The following is a 20,073-nucleotide window of genomic DNA, read 5'->3' on the forward strand; positions in this document are numbered from 1 at the left end:
ACAGAGGAAAAGATGGAGTACCGGTTCTCCTTGCTGCTGCAGCTGCCGATAAATACGGAGGTTAACGCATGCAGTCTTCAAGGCTACAACTTTGGTCTTAACTAATTGTTTCGTCTTCACATACCTAAAGAAGCTTTTACTCTCCTCCTTTATATTCTTGCCGAGCTTACCTTCGTACCTCATCTTTTCTCCCCGCATTGCAGTTTTAGTTATCTTCTGTTGTTCTTTAAAAGTTTTCCAATCTTCTGGCTTCCCGCTCATCTTTGCGATGTTATACTTCTTCTCTTTTATTTTTATACTGTCCCTAACTACTCTTGTCAGCCACGTTCGCCCCTTACTCACCTTGGAATCTTTCTTCCTCTTTGGAATGAACTGATCCTGCACCTTCTGTATTATTCCCAGAAATACCTGTCATTGTGGTTCCACTGTCATCCCTGCTGGGGTATCTTTCCAGTCAACTTTGGCCAGCTCCTCTGTCATGGCTCCATTGTCCTCTTTGTTCAATTGTAATACTGACACTTCTGATTTTCCCGTCTCCCTCTCAAATTGTAGATTAAAACTTATTATAGTATAGTAACTTATTAAAACTATAATAAGTTTTATCTCCTAATGGCTCCTTTACCTAAAATTTCTTTATCAAATCCAGTTCATTATACAGTGCGAAACAGGCCAGCGCCAACCTGCGATCCCCGCATACTAACACTATCCTACACACACAAGGGGCAATGAACATTTATACCAAGCCAATAGCCTCAAAACCTGTACGTCTTTAGAGTGTGGGAGAAAACCGGAACCTCCCTGAATAAACCCACGCAGGTCACAGAGAGAATGTACAAACTCCACCGTCAGAAACCATTAGAATACCCGAGAATAATTCACATATCACTGTACCTTAATTGGTAAACGTGACAATAAGAGACCTTTGAAACCTTTGAACCACGGGCATGAAAATTCTACATTCTCCCCAAAATACACAAACACCTGGACAGGTGAACAGAACCTGGGGAAATACGTCCAGGAAGGCCCATTGTGTCTGACTGTGATAGATGGTCGGCGTGGACTCGGTGGGCTGAAAGGGCTGTTTCTAATCTGTATCTCGAAACTAAAATGGTGACCACAAACAAACAGACACCCACAACCTCTTGCACACCACCAGCCACCGTGCAAAACATACATTCAGAGGGACAGTAAAGACACAACTTCCACCACATTTGCACCACAGGTCCAACCAGTCCACCACCATCTCTTCACTGCACTTAAACAGAGGATGTCTCAGGAAGGAAGTTGAAATAAATCAAATCAGACAACTTGAAAAGAATATAAAAACGTAACCATCATTAGTAGAAACAAGGAACTGCAGATGCTGGTTTATACCAAGGATACAAAGCGCTGGAGTAACTCAGGTCAGGAAGCATCTCTGGAAAAAAGGATGGGTAACGTTTCAGTCAGGATCATTCTGCAAGCCATCATTAATTGATTGCAAATCAGGATGAAGTAAAGCAGAAAAAAAAAAGCAGATTCAGGAAATCTGGCAAAATCCAATACTGTGAAATAGCTATTTGCCTGAGATGCTATCCACACCATTGCGTTTGGTCCATATCCCTCCAAACTTTTCCCATCCATGTACCTGTCTAACTGTATCTTAAATGTTGGGATAGTCCGTGTCTCAGCTAACCCCTCTGGCAGCTTTTCCCATACACCCACCACCCTTTGTGTGAAAAAGTCACCCTTCAGATTCCTATTAAATCATTTCCCCTTCACCTTAAACCTATGGGGTTAAGGATTAATCATCTTAATCTGGCAAATTTCCAAACAGGTTGTTTAAAGAATTAGTGAACATCATAATCAGTTATTTCCCCATCTTTAGGAAATGGATTTCCACCTTCTCCACCTGTGGCACTCACTGAAACGCCTGTGAATAGATGTGTCTAGTTTCAGTATTTCATTCTTTGCTGGGACAACATGCTGGAGGGACTCTGCTCGACAAACACTGCATCTTATCCGTATCCATCTGTTGCTCCCTCCCTGCCTCTGTCCTGCTTTCTCTGAGATACCTGCTTATGGAGAGCAGTTCTGGTCACCCTGAGTGGAGGGGAAGGGGAGAGTGATGAGGGGGAGAGGAAGAGGCAGTTCTGGTCATCGTTTTGAGGATGGGGGGTGGGGGAGATTGGCGAGGGTGCGTGGGGAGTGTGAGGGTGGGGGTGGTTGGGGGATGTGTGTTGGTGGGGGGGGGTGGGTGGGAGAGTGCAAGGGGGGGGGTGTGGGGGGTACATGTGGGGGGAGTGTGAGGGGGGGGGGGGAAGTGTGCCACTTGCCCTAAATCTAAACGCTACAAGATAACGCTGGTCTCTCACCTCCTCTCTCCAGTTCATTTCTCTCATCCCTTTCTCCTCTCCTTCCCCTCTCTCTTTATCTCTCATCCCTTTCTCCTCTCCTTCCCTTCTCTCTTTATCTCTCCACTCCTCTTTTCCCACTTCCCTCCTCTCTCTCCATCTCCCCCTCTATCAGTCCTCTCTCCCTCCCTCTTACCCTCTCTCTCTCTCTGTCTGTCTGTCTGTCTGTCTGTCTGTCTTTCTATCGCTCATTCTGTGTGTGTGTGTGTGTGTCTCTGTCTCTCTCTCTCTCTCTCTCTCTCTCTCTCTCTCTCTCTCTCTCTCTCTCTCTCTCTCTCTCTCTCTCTCTCTCTCTCTCTCTCAGAGAGTGGGGGGGAGAGAGTGGGGGGGGGAGAGAATCAATTCTCACAGAGGTCAGTCTCTTTCACATTGTGACCTCAGTTGAACTCTCTCTCATACAGCCACTGCCTCTTTCACTTTCTCTCTTTCTCGCTCTGTATTTCTCTCTCTCGCCGCTCCTCTCTCTCTCTGTCTGTCTCCCTCTCTCTCTCTCTCTCCCCCTCTCTCTCTCTGTCTCTCTCTCTCTCTCTCTCTCTTTCTGAGAGTGGGGGAGAGAGAGTGCGGGGGGGAGGAGGGGAGAACCAATTGTCTCACAGTGGTCGGCCTCTCTCACATTGTGACCTCAGTTGAACTCTCTCTCTCCTCGCTCTGTCACACTCTCTCTATCCACTCCCTCTCTCTCCCCTCTCTACTGAAAGGAGGGAGGAGACGTCGGGGAAAGGAGAGGAGAGGCAGGCAGTCAGTCGCTCTGTCTGTGTCTCCGTCTCTCTCTGTCTGTCTCTTTCTCTCTCTCTCTCCAACCCCATCTCTCCCTCTTTCTACCCCCCTCACTCTCTCCCCCTCTTCCCCCCTCTCTCTGCCCCCTCTCCCCTCCATCCCCCTCACCTCTCTCTCCATCTTCATCTCCCCCTCTATCCCTCTCTCTCCCCCTTAATCCCTCTCCCTCCCCCTTAATCCCTCTCCCTATCCCTCTCTCTCCTATCTCTCCCTCCCCCTCTCCCTCCCTCATATCTCTACCTGCCCCCTCTCCCCCCCCCCTCTCTCTCTATCTCTCTCTCCCTCTCAACAGACAGAGATGTACTACTGTCCAGTTTCCTTTATCACAGTAACTATTTTTACATCTCTTTCATTCATTTGTTCTGTATCTCTCCACATCACCGTCTATATCTCTCCTTTCCCTTATTCCTAACCAGGGTCTGGATCGGAAACATCACCCATTCCTTCTCTACAGAGATGCTGCCTGCCTGTCCCATAGAATTACTGCAGCTTTTTGTGTCTTTCTTCGCTTTTAACCAGCATCTGCAGTTCCTTCTTACACAACAATGGGTCGTCTGATTGATAATGTGGAAAAATGTCCAGGATTATCACAAAATGCAGGACAAATCTAATCCGGTTGCTGAACTACCACGTAATCAGCCTCCTCTCAATCACCTGCAAAATGGTCTAATTTGTTCACACCAGTGATTTCAAGTGGCAGTTACTCAACTATTATCTACTCAGTAGCGAGTGAGTGCCCAATTAGTAGTTCACTTTGACCACTTTGCTTCAGACATCACCACAACCTTGGTCCAACATGGATAGCAGCAGCCTGCCAGTCCCTCAGAGGGGGAGGGAGAGAAAGTCTCATTCCCGGCCTAGCTCTAAGGGTTTGAGCCCGTGTCTTTAATTTCTGGCCTGAAAAGTCTGGTTCTCGGCCTAGTTGTTAGGCTTTGAGCCTGCGTCTTGAGTTTCTAGCATCAGAAGCCTGGTTGTTGGCGTAGTTGCTCTCTCTCTTGCGCTCTCTTCCTCTCTCTCCCCCGCCATATATATATACATATATATATTATATTTTCACTTTTTTTTTACAAAATATTCTTTACAAAATTTCACGCACTGCTCTCCATCCAACCTCGCTCGCTGTCTTTTTCCCCCTTTCTCTCTCTCTCTCTCTCACTCACACACACTACACATGACTAGCGATCAATCGAAAAGATTACTCATTCTGTACCTGCATCACACACACTAGTTTCCATCACCATCCATCAGTCGAGTACAAGATTATTTGACTCTTACCTCCGTTTCTCTGTCTCCGTTTCTCCGTGTCTCTCTCTCCAGCCGACAACTGATCGCTTCCTGCTCTCCGCTCACAATGAATCAAACTCACCCTCAAAACGTTAAATACTGCCTTCCCGCTCTTCCCATTGGAGGCAGACAGGCAAGGGAGAGGAGGAGTGTGACAGAGTGGCAGGGAGAGAGAGACAGAGAGAGAGGAGGGGAGTGGGTGAGTGTGACAGACAGAGGAAAGGATGGAGTGCCGGTTCTCGTTGCTGCTGCAGCTGCTCATAAATACGGAGGTTAACGCACGCAGTCTTCAAGGGTCCAACTTTGGTCTTAACCAATTGTTTCCTCTTCACATACCTAAAGAAGCTTTTACTCTCTTCCTTTATATTCTTGGCGAGCTTACCTTCGTACCTCATCTTTTCTCCCCGAATTGCCTTTTTAGTTATCTTCTGTTGCTCTTTAAAAGTTCCCCCAATCCTCTGGCTTCCCACTCATCTTTGCGATGTTATACTCCTTCTCTTTTATTTTTATACTGTCCCTGACTTTCCTTGTCAGCCACGGTCGCCCCTAACTCCTCTTGGAATCTTTCTTCCTCTTTGGAATTAACTGATCCTGCACCTTCTTTATAATTCCCAGAAACACCTGCCATAGTGGTTCCACTGTCATCCCTGCTGGGGTATCTTTCCAGTCAACTTTGGCCAGTTCCTCTGTCATGGCTCCATTGTCCCCTTTGTTCAATTGTAATACTGACACTTCCGATTTTCCCTTCTCCCTCTCAAATTGTAGATTAAAACTTCTTATAGTTACTATCTCCTAATGGCTCCTTTATCTCGAATTTCCTTATCAAATCCAGTTGATTATAGAGCGTGAAACAGGTCAGCGCCAACCTGCGATCCCCACATACTAAAACTATCCTACACACACAAGGGACAATGAACATTTATACCAAGCCAATAGCCTCCAAACCTGTATGTCTTTAGCGTGTGGGAGGAAACCGGAACCTCCCTGAATAAACCCACGCAGGTCACAGAGAGAATGTACAAACTCTACCGTCAGAAACCATTAGAATACCCGAGAATAATTCACATATCACTGTACCTTAATTGGTAAACGTGACAATAAGAGACCTTTGAAACCTTTGAACCACGGGCATGAAAATTCTACATTCTCCCCAAAATACACAAACACCTGGAAATACATCCAGGAAGGCCCATTGTGTGTGACTGTGGTGGTGAATCCTATCGGGAAGCACAATACATCGACTACCTTCTTAATCCACTGGCAAAGCAGCACCACTGCTTCAGACCACGTCACACTCCCTGACTGTGCCACCTGATGTTGTACACTTACATGGACATCGAAGGCCCGTCCACAAACAGAACAGATCGGAATATACAACAGTTAAACATATCTCTGAGTAAAATGCTGACCCTGAAAGACTAGACGAAGCTTTGGTCTAGAAGTGACCTGGGCGATCAATGTCTTTTCATAGAGAACTGGATGACATTTGGGAATGTCACATTCAGAAACAGAGTCACAGGGATTCATTCACATCTTTCACACACATATACCACCAAGGTTAAAACCACCACAAACAAACAAAACATTGACTTTCTGGACTTTCCCTAAACTTGCCCTCTTTCCCTGATGAAGCTGCAGACAAATCAAAACTGGAAGTTTGTTGTTGCCCAGTTGTGGACACCACTGGATTTAATTGGCATTAGAGAATGGTGGGCACAGTGGTGTAGCTGCTCGAGCTGCTGCCCCACAGCGCCAGTGACTCGGTTTAATCCTGACCTCCAATGCTGTGTGTGGAGTTTGCACGTTCTCCCTGTGACCGTGTGAGTTTTTCTCCGGGTGCTCTGGTTTTCTCCCAAAATCCAAACACCTGCAGGTTTGCATGTTAATTGGCCTCTGTAAATTGCCTCTAGTGTGCAGGGAGTGGATGAGACAGTGGGAACTAGTATGAACGGGTGATAGATGGTCGGCGTGGACTCGGTGGGCTGAAAGGGCTGTTTCTAATCTGTATCTCGAAACTAAAATGGTGACCACAAACAAACAGACACCCACAACCTCTTGCACACCACCAGCCACCGTGCAAAACATACATTCAGAGGGACAGTAAAGACACAACTTCCACCACATTTGCACCACAGGTCCAACCTGTCCACCACCATCTCTTCACTGCACTTAAACAGAGGATGTCTCAGGAAGGAAGTTGAAATAAATCAAATCAAACAACTTGAAAAGAATAAAAAAACGTAACCATCATTAGTAGAAACAAGGAACTGCAGATGCTGGTTTATGCCAAAGATACAAAGCACTGGAGTAATTCAGGTCAGGAAGCATCTCTGGAAAAAAGGATGGGTAACGTTTCAGTCAGGATCATTCTGCAAGCCATCATTAATTGATTGCAAATCAGGATGAAGTAAAGCAGAAAAAAAAGCAGATTCAGGAAATCTGGCAAAATCCAATACTGTGAAATAGCTATTTGCCCGAGATGCTATCCACACCATTGCCTTTGGTCCATATCCCTCCAAACATTTCCTATCCATGTACCTGTCTAACTGTATCTTAAATGTTGGGATAGTCCGTGTCTCAGCTAACCCCTCTGGCAGCTTTTCCCATACACCCACCACCCTTTGTGTGAAAAAGTTACCCTTCAGATTCCTATTAAATCATTTCCCCTTCACCTTAAACCTATGGGATTAAGGATTAATCATCTTAATCTGGCAAATTTCCAAACAGGTTGTTTAAAGAATTAGTGAACATCATAATCAGTTATTTCCCCATCTTTAGGAAATGGATTTCCACCTTCTCCACCTGTGGCACTCACTGAAACGCCTGTGAATAGGTGTGTGTCTAGTTCCAGTATTTCATTCTTAGCTGGGACAACATGCTGGAGGAACTCTACTCGACAGACACTGCATCTTATCCGTATCCATCTGTTGCTCCCTCCCTGCCTCTGTCCTGCTTTCTCTGAGCTATCTGCTTATGGAGAGCAGTTCTGGTCACCCTGAGTGGAGGGGAAGGGGAGAGTGATGAGGGGGAGAGGAAGAGGCAGTTCTGGTCATCGTTTTGAGGATGGGGAGAGGGGCAGATTGGCGAGGGTGCGTGGGGCGTGTGAGGGTGGGGCGTGTGTGGGGGGGGGAGAGTGTGTGGGGGGGGGAATGGGAGGGGGGTATATGTGGGGGGAGGTGAGGGGGGGTGTGTGGGGTGGGGGGGAGAGTGTGATGGGGAGAGTGTGATGGGGTGGAGTGGGAGGGGGCGGGGTATATGTGGGGGGTGTGAGAGGGGGGGGGGGGTGGTGGTGGTGGAGTGCCACGTGCCCGAAATCTAATCTCTAGAAGATAACGCTGCTCTCTCACCTCCTCTCTCCAGTTCATTTCTCTCATCCCTTTCTCCTCTCCTTCAATCTCTCTTTATCGCTCCACTCCTCTTTTCCCAATTCCCTCCTCTCTCTCTCCATCTCCCCTTCTCTATCAGTCCTCTCTCCCTCCTACCCCCTCTCTCTCTATCTCTCTCTCTGTGTCTGTCTGTCTTTATCTCATTCTGTTTGTGTGTGTCTCTCTCTCTCTGTCACTCTCTCTCTCAGAGAGTGGGGGAGAGAGAGTGGGGGGGGTGGGGGGGGGAGAGAGTGGGGGGGGAGGGAGAATCAATTGTCTCACAGAGGTCGGTCTCTCTCACATTGTGACCTCAGTTGAACTCTCTCTCTCTCTCTCTCTCTCTCTCATACAGTCACTCTCATACAGTCACTCTCTTTCACTCACTCTCTCTCTCTCGCTCTGTATTTCTCTCTCTCAGTCTCTCCCCCTCTCTCTCTCTCTCTCTATCACAACTCTCTCTCTTTCTTTTTCTCATTCTCTCTCTCTGCTCCTCTCTCTCTCTCTGTCTGTCTCCCTCTCTCTCTCTGTGTCTCTCTCTCCCCCCTTCTCCTTCTCTCCCCCTGTCTCTCTCTCTCCATCCCTGTCTCCATTCCTATAACCATATAACAATTACAGCACGGAAACAGGCCATCTCGGCCCTACAAGTCCGTGCCGAACAATTATTTTCCCTTAGTCCCACCTTCCTGCACTCATACCATAACCCTCCATTCCCTTCTCATCCATATGCCTATCCAATTTATTTTTAAATTATACCATCGAACCTGCCTCCACCACTTCCACTGGAAGCTCATTACACACCGCTACCACTCTCTGAGTAAAGAAGTTCCCCCTCATGTTACCCCTAAACTTCTGTCCCTTAATTCTGAAGTCATGTCCTATTGTTTGAATCTTCCCTATTCTCAAAGGGAAAAGCTTGTCCACATCAACTCTGTCTATCCCTCTCATCATTTTAAAGAACTCTAACAAGTCCCCCCTTAACCTTCTGCGCTCCAGAGAATAAAGACCTAACTTATTCAACCTTTCTCTGTAACTTAGTTGTTGAAACCCAGGCATCATTCTAGTAAATCTCCTCTGTACTCTCTCTATTTTGTTGACATCCTTCCTATAATTGGGCGACCAAAATTGTACACCATACTCCAGATTTGGTCTCACCAATGCCTTGTACAATTTTAACATTACATCCCAGCTTCTATACTCAATGCTCTGATTTATAAAGGCTAGCATACCAAAAGCTTTCTTTACCACCCTATCTATATGAGATTCCACCTTCAAGGAACTATGCACGGTTATTCCCAGATCCCTCTGTTCAACTGTATTCTTCAATTCCCTACCATTTACCATGTACGTCCTATTTTGATTTGTCCTGACAAGGTGTAGCACCTCACATTTATCAGCATTAAACTCCATCTGCCATCTTTCAGCCCATTCTTCCAAATGGCCTAAATCACTCTGTAGACTTTGGAAATCCTCTTCATTATCCACTATCTTGGTATCATCTGCATACTTACTAATCCAATTTACCACCCCTTCATCCAGATCATTGATATACATGACAAACAACAAAGGACCCAACACAGATCCCTGAGGCACCCCACTAGTCACCTGCCTCCAACCCGACAAACAGCCATCCACCGTTACCCTCTGGCGTCTCCCATTCAGCCACTGTTGAATCCATCTTGCTACTCCTGCATGTATACCCAACATTTGAACCTTCTTAACCAACCTTCCATGAGGAACCTTGTCAAAGGCCTTACTAAAGTCCATATAGACAACATCCACTGCTTTACCCTCGTCAATTTCCCTAGCAACCTCTTCAAAAAATTCAAGAAGATTAGTCAAACATGACCTTCCAGGCACAAATCCATGCTGACTGTTCCTAATCAGACCCCGTTTATCCAGATGCTTATATATATTATCTCTAAGTATCTTTTCCATTAATTTGCCCACCACTGAAGTCAAACTAACAGGTCTATAATTGCTAGGTTTACTCTTAGAACCTTTTTTAAACAATGGAACAACATGCGCAGTACGCCAATCCTCGGGGACTATTCCCGTTTCTAATGACATTTGAAATATATCTGTCATAGTCCCGGCTATTTCTACACTAACTTCCCTCAATGTCCTAGGGAATATCCTGTCAGGACCTGGAGACTTATCCACTTTTATATTTTTCAAAAGTGTCAGTACTTCTTTTACTTTAAAACTCATAGTATCCATAGCTACTCTACTAGTTTCCCTTACCTCACATAATTCAATATCCTTCTCCTTGGTGAATACCGAAGAAAAGAAATTGTTCAATATCTCCCCCATCTCTTTTGACTCTGCAGATAGCTGTCCATTCTGACTCTCCAATGGACCAATCATAACCCTCGTTATCCTTTTGCTATTAATATAGCTGTAGAAACCCTTTGGATTTACTTTCACCTTACTTGCCAAAGCAACCTCATATCTTCTTTTAGCTTTTCTAATTTCTTTCTTAAGATTCTTTTTACATTCCTTATACTCCTCAAGCACCTCATTTACTTCATGCTGCCTATAATTATTGCAGATCTCCCTCTTTTTCCGAACAAGATGTCCAATTTCCCTTGAAAACCAGAGCTCTTTCCAATTTTTACTGTTTCCTTTCAACCGAACAGGAACATAAAGATTCTGTACTCTTATAATTTCCCCTTTAAATGTCCTCCATTTCTCTTCTACATCCTTCCCATAAAACAAAATGTCCCAGTCCACTCCTTTTAAATCATTTCGCATCTCATCAAAGTTAGCCTTTCTCCAATCAAAAATCTCAACCCTAGGTCCAGTTCTGACCCTCTCCATAATTATATTGAAACTAATGGTATTGTGATCACTGGACCCGAAGTGCTCCCCAACGCATACCTCCGCCACCTGTCCCATCTCATTTCCTAACAGGAGGTCCAGAACTGCCCCTCCTCTAGTAGGTACCTCTATGTATTGCTGCAAAAAATTATCCTGCACACATTTTACAAACTCCAAACCATCCAGCCCATTTACAGAATGTGTTTCCCAGTCTATGTGTGGAAAGTTGAATTCTCCTACAATCACTACCGTGTGCTTACTACTAATATCTGCTATCTCCTTACATATTTGCTCTTCCAATTCTCGATCCCCATTTGGCGGTCTATAATACACCCCTATAAGTGTTGCTACACCTTTCCCACTTCTCAGTTCCACCCAAATAGCCTCCCTAGATGAGCCCTCCAATCTATCCTGCCAAAGCACTGCTGTAATATCTTCCCTGGCAAGCAATGCAACACCTCCACCTCTTGCCCCTCCAATTCTATCACACCTGAAGCAACGAAATCCTGGAATATTTAGTTTCCAATCACAGCCCTCCTGCAACCATGTTTCACTGATCGCCACAACATCATACTTCCAGGTGTCTATCCGTCTGGAGCTCATCTAAGCTCATCCACCTTTCTTACAATGCTCCTAGCATTACAATATGCACATTTAAGAAACCCCCCGCCTCTTATTCTCTGTTTTTCCTTTTTCTTCTTTCTCCTCTTGTGTCCGAGTGCTTCCCTTTTCTGCTTCCTGCCTCCCATTCTGTCTACTAGCTTTCTCTATTCGAGTCCCTCGCCCCAACCATTCTAGTTTCAAGTCTCCCCAGTAGCCTTTGCAAATTTCCCCGCCAGGATATTGGTCCCCCTCGGGTTCCCTCCAAACTTTTCCCATCCATGTACGTCTAACTGTATCTTAAATGTTGGGATAGTCCCTGTCTCAGCTAACCCCTCTGGCAGCTTTTCCCATACACCCACCACTCTTTGTGTGAAAAAGTCACCCTTCAGAATCCTATTAAATCATTTCCCCTTCACCTTAAACCTATGAGATTAAGGATTAATCATCTTAATCTGGCAAATTTCCAAACAGGTTGTTTAAAGAATTAGTGAACATCATAATCAGTTATTTCCCCATCTTTAGGAAATGGATTTCCGCCTTCTCCACCTGTGGCACTCACTGCTGAAACACCTGTGAATAGATGTGTGGCAAGTTCCAGTTTTTCATTCTCTGCTGGGACAACATGCTGGAGGGACTCTGCTCGACAGACACTGCATCTTATCGGTATCCATCTGTTGCTCCCTCCCTGCCTCTCTCCTGCTTTCTCTGAGCTATCTGCTTATGGAGAGCAGTTCTGGTCACCCTGAGTGGAGGGGAAGGGGAGAGTGGTGAGGGGGAGTGGAAGAGGCAGTTCTGGTCATCGTTTTGAGAATGGGGGGAGGGGGAGATTGGCGAGGGTGCGTGGGGAGTGTGAGGGTGGGGGTGTGAATGGGATGTGTGGGGTGTGGGGGAGTGTGAGGTGGGGTATATGTGGGAGTATTGTGGGGCGGGGGAGTGTGAGGAGGGGCAGTATGAGGAAGGGAGGTATACGTGGGGGGGAGTGTGGGGGGGGGGGGGGTGGTGAGTGTGAGCAAAGATCTTATTGCGGAGCAAGATAGACCACTCCTCCGAAATCCAATGGACTGACGTGTAGTACGTGACGGAACGTCACGGCCGCCATTTCTTAATGCGAAACGCGACTTCCGGTATGCCACCCGCTGTGATCCAAAGCAAAGATTATAGAGCTCCTCTATAATCTTTGATCCAAAGCAAAGAATCTCGAGTATCTTGTAGCGGGAACAGCCCCCTCCTTTGCGTAGTTTCCCTTGCATTGTATTGTGCAGTTTCCCTTGTATTGCTTTAACACACACTGCACAAAATTAAATTTAACGTATATATATTTTATATATTTATATGAATGTGTGTCTGTGTGAGAGGCAAGTTAGAAATAATGAAGTTTATTCTCAGATCAGAAGCAACAATTAATCACTATTAATTCATTTGTCTTGTAAGATGATGTGCATAAACCATAAAGGCAATTATATATATAATTATATAGTAATAATAAATATATGCATATATATATATTTATACACATACATATATATACACATACATATATACACACATACATATATACACATACATACATACGTATACACATACATATGCACACATACAAATGCACACATACATATGGATACATTTATATGCATACATACACACATATATAAACATATATACATACATATATACACACATATACATATACATGCATATATACACATACATGCATATATACACATACATATATATTTATACATATGATCATTTTCCAACGATCAATAGATTTACGATCAGTTCCTGTGGATTGGAGGATAGCTAATGCTATCCCACTTTTCAAGAAAGGTGCGTGAGAGAAAACGGGGAATTACAGACCAGTTAGCCCGACTTTGGTGGTGTGAAAGATGCTGGAATCAATTATTAAAGATGTAATAATGGGGCATTTGGATAGCAGTAAAAGAATTAGTCTAAGTCAACATGGGTTTATGAAAGGGAAATCATGTTTGACTAATCTTCTGGATTTTTTTGCCGCAAGGCTTTGTGTTGGGGCCGCAACTGTTTACCATATATATTAATGATTTGGAAAAGGGAATTAGGAGCAAAACTAATGCATACATACCTACATATTTAAATTCATCTGATAAGTTGGTCAAATAACATGGGCACCTTCTTGCTTTTTTTGAGACATGGATTTTTTAAATGTGAATGTCTCATAGCAACACATTTGTGGGTCAGCAGTATTTTGTACCAACCCCCACAATTTCAAATAATTCTAAATTGAACTTCTTAAACAAGGAAAACAATTTTTATTTACATCATTTTGTGTGGCTGTCAAGGCGGCTGTGTTGACTGTAATTATGAGACTGCCGGGCAGTATCACTGAATGGCGGTGGCTGTGTGTTTTAATGCAAGTGTGAAAAGGAGAGTAAATTTAAAGAGACAATGTGAGAACCATCAGGGTTTCATCCAAGAACCAATTTAAAGGCAATGTTCCATCAATTACAGTATTTTAATTGAAAATCTTACTCTTAATATTCTTCCTAATTAGGCTTTTTGTGTTCCCTCTTGAATCTTGTGTCTCCCAGAGCCTCTGGGAAGGTTCTGGAGATACAATAATCCAATCTTGAGGCAAATAATCATCTTTAAAACTGGCATTGCCTCTGCCTTTAATTCTACATTCTCCGAGGATGCTGGATGCTGCGACAAATCTCTTGCAACAAGTACAGAAAGGCAGTCAACTGCAAAAAGATCAAAGAGAGGAAAGAGTATGGAAGGGAAAGGCTTTTCAGAATCATAATCAGATTTTATTTGCCAAGTATGTTTTGCAACATACGAGGAATTTCATTGGCCAGGTCAGTCATACAATTAAAAGCAACAGCACTCAAAAACACATTTTAATACGGACATTCACCACAGTGACTCCTACACATTCCTCACTGTGATGAAAGGCGAAGTTCAAGTCCCTTCCTTTTGTTCTTCCTCGGTCGGGGGCCCCAAGCCCCCCATTCAAACTCCGTTCAATGGTGAACTCCTCTTGGTCTCCAGGCCTATAGTGCTGCACAAATCACTGCATCACATGCATCTATTTATTCCCTTTTCACATGGTTCATGCAGCTGGATATTAACTTGCCGACATGGAAAGAGATGCAGTGAGCATTCAATAGTTCAGACTTCTGGGTGAATTAAGGGGCTGCTTGATGGGCTGAGGGTAATCGAGATTGGCTGATTGTCGTTCTTTTGGAAGAACTGATGGAAATTCTTATGGAAAAGCTGATGAATTGACTACGGGATGAGCTGGTGGGCTCGAGGATTGCTGGATGAGTGTTCTAGAAACATAGAAAATAGGTGCAGGAGCGGGCTAATAATGGGAAAAAAGCTCATACTTAAATTCTGGAAAAATGCGCCCACACCAACAATAAAAATGTGGATATCAAATATGTTTGAAACATTACATCTGGAAGAGATGAGATTCCTCTTAGCAGGTAAAGCAAACCAATTCCAAAAGACGTGGTCTACGTTTATGGACCTATTACAAGCATGAGGTGCAATAGTAATTTTAAAAATAAATAAATAAATAAATGGTATCAGGACCTGGCATTGGGAGGTAAAACAACAAAAACAGACTTGGTTGGTAGTCTTTCTGCGGAGTTTAATGTTATAATAGAGCGACTGTCCTTACTTTCTTTTTCTTTCTTTTCTAGGGTCTACTTTCTTACTTTACTTCCTTCCCTAACTTCTTTTCTAAGGGGCTTTCTTTTCCCAACACTCTCTTGCACTTCACAACTCTTGCGCACCTTCTTTACTTTCCTTACTTCTATCTTTTTCTTAAAGCTTTAAAAAAAAAAAATGAAGCGGTACAAAAAATGTATTAAGATATATGTGTTGTGAGTTATTGTAATTTACCGTACTTCTAATAATTAAAAAAAAAAAAAAAAAAAAAATAGGTGCAGGAGGAGGCCATTTGGCCCTTCGAGCCAACACCGCCATTCATTGTGATCATGGCTGATCAGCCCCAATCGATAACCCGTGCCTGCCTTCTCCCCATATCCCTTGATTCCACTAGCCCCTAGAGATCTATCTAACTCTCTCTTAAATCCACCCAGTGATTTGGCCTTCACTGCCCTCTGTGGCAGGGAATTCCACAAATTCACAACTCTCTGGGTGAAAAAGTTTTTTCTCACCTCAGTCTTAAATGGCCTCCCTTTTGTTCTAAGACTGTGGCCCCTGGTTCTGGACTCGCCCAACATTGGGAACATTTTTCCTGTATCTAGCTTGTTCAGTCCTTTTATTCATTTATATGCTTCTATAAGATCCCCTTGCATCTAACAAGAGTGTTTTATTGTCATGTATAACAATTTCCTGCATCTAGCTTGTCCCAGATAGAACAATTAAATTCTTACTTTCAGCAGCACAACAGAATCTGTAAACATAGTACACTGTAAACAATATGATAAGATCCCCCTCATCCTTCTAAACTCCAGTGAATACAAGCCTAGTCTTTTAAATCTTTCCTCATATGACAGTTCTGTTAGGTTATTTGATGGTTAGGACAGGTTTAGAGGGGTATGGGCCAAATGCAGGCATGTGGGACTAGTGTAGATGGGACATGTTGGCCAGCGTGGGCAAGTTGAGCTGAAGGGCCTGCTTCTACGCTGTGAGACTCTATGACTAGGTGATCTGTTGAGGCTGGTGGTATGCCATGAGGAACAATGGGCATGGACCTTTGTAAACCACCACCTGGTTGAGTCTCCTTGAGTCACCATCGGCATTGATAACATCAGTCAGGGGTTGATGATCTGCAAAAAACAAGTTGGTCTCATTCTTGTTCTCTCATGCGATACAGGCAGCAGCTCTGAACTGCCTGTGTTTGCCCTCTTGGCTGTCTTGTCAAATTACGCTGGAGATTAGCGTCACCCCTGAAACAAACAGTGCCCTGTGATCCACAGGGGAAAAAATAAAATCTAAATGCAGAACAATTGATGGTTTAAATCAAAGAAAATGATACAAAGAGGCCATTAGAGCAATACCGATCTAGGAAACTGAGAGCAGATTTTACAATGCATTTAAACCTCTCCCATTTTTATGAGATGCATTCCTGGAATATGTAGGAAGTTTATTGTAACCTAGTGCCCTAGTGGATTAAGGGCGGCATGGTGGTGCAGCGGTAAAGTTGCTGCCTTACAGTGGGTGCTGTCTGTACGGAGTTCGTACATTCTCCCCGTGACTGAATGGGTGTTCTCCGAGATCTTCGGTTTCCTCCCACACTCCAAAGACATACAGGTTTGTAGGCTTGGTATAAGTGTAAATTGTCCCTAGTGTGTGTAGGATGGTGTTAGTGTGCAGGGATCGCTGGTCAAAGCAGACGCGGTGGACCAAAGGGCCTGTTTCCGCACTGTATCTCTATAAGAAATAGAAACAAGGATAAGCCATCTAAGTTCACACCACCATCAGTAAGATTATTGTTGATCCTGCACCTCAACACCTTATTCCCACATTCTCTCCATTATCCTTCATCCTTTTCATATTTGAAAAAAAATATCTCTCCTTTCAAGGACTCGACTTTCACCATCTCACGCGATCAAGAATTCCAAGATTCCCAGCCCTTGAGTGAAGAAACTGCTCCTAGTCTCATTACTAAATATCATGACCCATATTCTGAGACTTTGGCCCTCGTTCTAGATCACCAGACCAGCCGCAATCTCCACCCAAGAGTCCAATCTAAACAGAGATAGACACAAAATGCTGGAGTCACTCAGTGGGTCAGGCAGCATCTCTGGAGAAAAGGAATAGGTGACGTTGCAGGTCGGAAGCCTTCTTCAGACTGCGTTCTGACACTTCTTCTTCTTCTTCTTGCGTATGGCGTGCACAGCCTAAAGTTGTAGGACAACTTGTTCTATTTGATCTTATTTGACTGTGCACACCGGGTTGATTGCATTTGTCGAAACAGGGCGGACCACGTGAAGGTTGCAATCTCCCACCCCGCGTTCTGACACCAAAGAGCAAAATGTCCAACGTAGATACAATAATAAATATATCGCCATTTGCATTAGTTTTGTGCAGTTAACAAATCACAATTTCACACAATGTACATAAGACGGCAGTTATTTGACAAATACTCTGCAGTTCGGTGCAGGAGATCTTGTCGACTAGTATTCTGGACCCACTGTTGACATCTGAAATTACAGGAGATATCATTTAGGATTAACTAATAAGAAAAAAGATGATCATAACTACATGCCTGAACAATGGATGATATATCACTTAAATTCAATTGTTTTCAGTTGTGTGGAGAGACCTGTATGTTGAAGATGCTTTTTGCCTCTAATAAGTCAATTTACCTTAAATGTAGAAGAGCTTATTAAAATCTTCTTACAAAGACCATTAAGTATTTTCTTTCTATCCTCTTTTGGGCTCAAGGCATAGCAGAGCTGCCAACTCTCACGAAGAGGTAAGGGAGGGAGAGAGGGAAGGGAGGGAGAGAGGGAAGGGAGGGAGATCGAGAGAAGAGGGAGAGAGAGAGAGATCGAGAGAAGAGAGGGAGAGAGAGATCGAGAGAAGAGAGGGGAGCGAGAGATCGAGAGAAGAGAGGGGAGAGAGAGATCGAAAGAGAGGGGAGAGAGAGATCGAGAGAAGAGAGGGAGAAGGGGGGAGAGGGAGATGGGGGAGAGGGAGAAGGGGAAAAGGGGGGAGAGGGAGAAGGGGGGGGGGAGAGGGAGATGGGGACAGGGAGAAGGGGGAGAGGGAGTGGAACGATAGCACATTATAACGCGCAGCCGTCCCATTCCGACCAAAGATTATAGAGCAGAGCTCCTCTCGTATCTTTGATTGCGGCCGCCGCCGCCGAACGCCCCGGCCCACCATTGCACCCAAAGATGATAGAGCAGAGTTGTATAATATTTGATTGCACCCTTCTTCACGGCGGGCTTGTGATCTTTGCTTGTGATGTCTCGACAATTCGAGGGATATATCGGGTAACAGCCGCCGCGTTCTCGGACTCGAATCTGAGCTCGAAAAATCTCGTAGTCACTGGGCCCAATGTGTCCCGCGGGCCATATTTTGGAGACCAATCCCCTACAAGAACAAAACCAAAAACGTACAGAAGTGTTAAAATTGTCTTTATTATTATGGTAAGTAAAGATCTATTAAAAATAAGTCTAATAACTTTCTAATGTACCGACAAATCCAGTTTCCCAATGGCCGTTGATGGGAGAACAGAAAATAACATTTTCACGACAGAATATCGACTGAAAATAATAATAATATTTTCTCACCTTTCTTTATTATTGGGGAACCTAAAGAATGACAGGTCGGGTCGTTTAGATTTACGATTAGAACAATTGATAGCAGAGCAGTGATGTGAAGATTTAGATCAAAGATCTCTGCTATAAGATCTTTGATTTAGATAAGGACGCCATGACAGTGTGGGGAAGCCCAATAAAATGCCAAAAAATGGCGTCCACAATCACACACGTCATACTACGCGTTTTTCGAGGAGTGGTCTATCTTGCTCCTCTATAATCTTTGAGTGTGAGGGAAGTAATGTGAGGAGGGGTGAGGGTGTGGGTGGGGGGGAGTGTGAGGGGGTATATGTGGGGGGGGAGTGTGAGGAGGGGGCAGTGTGATGGGGGTAGTGTGAGGGGGGGGTAGTGTGCGGGGGGAGTAGTGTGATGGTGCGGAGTGTGAGGGGGGTAGTGTAAGGGGAGAGTGTGAGGGGGGGAGTGTGAGGGGGGTAGTGTGAGGGGGGTTGTGGGGGTGGGGTGTGTGTGAGGGGGGGTAGTGTGAGGGGTGGTAGTGTGAGGGGGGAGTGTGAGGGGGGTAGTGTGAGGGGGGTAGTGTGAGGGGGGTTGTGGGGGTGGGGTGTGAGTGAGGGGGGTTGTGTGAGGGGGGTTAGTGTGAGGGGGGTAGTGTGAGGGGGGGGTAGTGTGAGGGGGGGTTGTGTGAGGGGGGGTTGTGTGAGGGGGGTTGTGTGAGGGGGGGTAGTGTGAGGGGGGGTTGTGTGAGGGGGGTTGTGTGAGGGGGGGTTGTGTGAGGGGGTTTGTGTGAGGGGGGTTGTGTGAGGGGGGTTGTGTGAGGGGGGGGTAGTGTGAGGGGGGGTTGTGTGAGGGGGGGTAGTGTGAGGGGGTGTGTGTGAGGGGGGGTTGTGGGGGTGGGGTGTGTGTGAGGGGGGGTAGTGTGAGGGGGTGTGTGTGAGGGGGTGTGGCTGGGGTGTGTGTGAGGGGGTGTTGCTGGGGTGTGTGTGAGGGGTTGTGGCTGGGGTGTGTGTGATGGTGCGGAGTGTGAGGGGGGGAGTGTAAGGGGAGAGTGTGAGGGGGGGGGAGTGTGAGGGGGGTAGTGTGAGGTAGGTATGTTGCAAAGCCTACCTGAAGCGTCGTTGAAGATCTGCTGCTGAGGGTGTGCGCGATTTTGGCGCCGTTTAGAGGGGGCGGGTTTAAAACGCGATTTTCTCTAAGCTGTTCCAATCGAAAATGTTCAGCCTAGTTAATTATTAACGAAAAATCGCTGGAAGACCCCGTCGCAAAAGCTATTATTAGGTTTAAAGGCCTTGAATAATAGTTATAGTAGTTTAAAAATCAATCTCTAAACCCACGACCGCCAGCAACCGCAGGGTCTCATAAAGCAAATAGCAGAAGTTAGGTTGTATATTTTTACATTAAAAAGGGCGTCTAAAGATCCCTTTATACAAAGGTTAATATTGCGAGAAGCTCAATTTGGGCCCATTATATCGCGCAGTATTTTTCTGGGCATTTGGGGCACAAATCTACCGCAATGTGAACGTTCTAAACCAGCGCGTTCCACAGGGACCCACTGGAAAGCTGATTTAAATGGGCATTTATTTACAGCAATTAAACACT

At 45.1% G+C, this 20,073-nt stretch overlaps 1 long non-coding RNA gene across 1 annotated transcript; it reads left to right on the forward strand.

Moving 5' to 3' along the window:
• The first annotated feature begins 3,994 nt into the window (after positions 1-3,994).
• On the forward strand, positions 3,995-17,741 carry LOC116968061. The gene is made up of 4 exons (XR_004410401.1): positions 3,995-4,079; positions 6,111-6,116; positions 13,981-13,986; positions 17,725-17,741. It is a non-coding gene; the product is annotated as an uncharacterized LOC116968061 (long non-coding RNA).
• Positions 17,742-20,073: the final 2,332 nt, after the last annotated feature.

This window comes from Amblyraja radiata, chromosome 43, assembly GCF_010909765.2.
Source record: "Amblyraja radiata isolate CabotCenter1 chromosome 43, sAmbRad1.1.pri, whole genome shotgun sequence".
In the NCBI taxonomy this organism is placed as follows: domain Eukaryota; kingdom Metazoa; phylum Chordata; class Chondrichthyes; order Rajiformes; family Rajidae; genus Amblyraja; species Amblyraja radiata.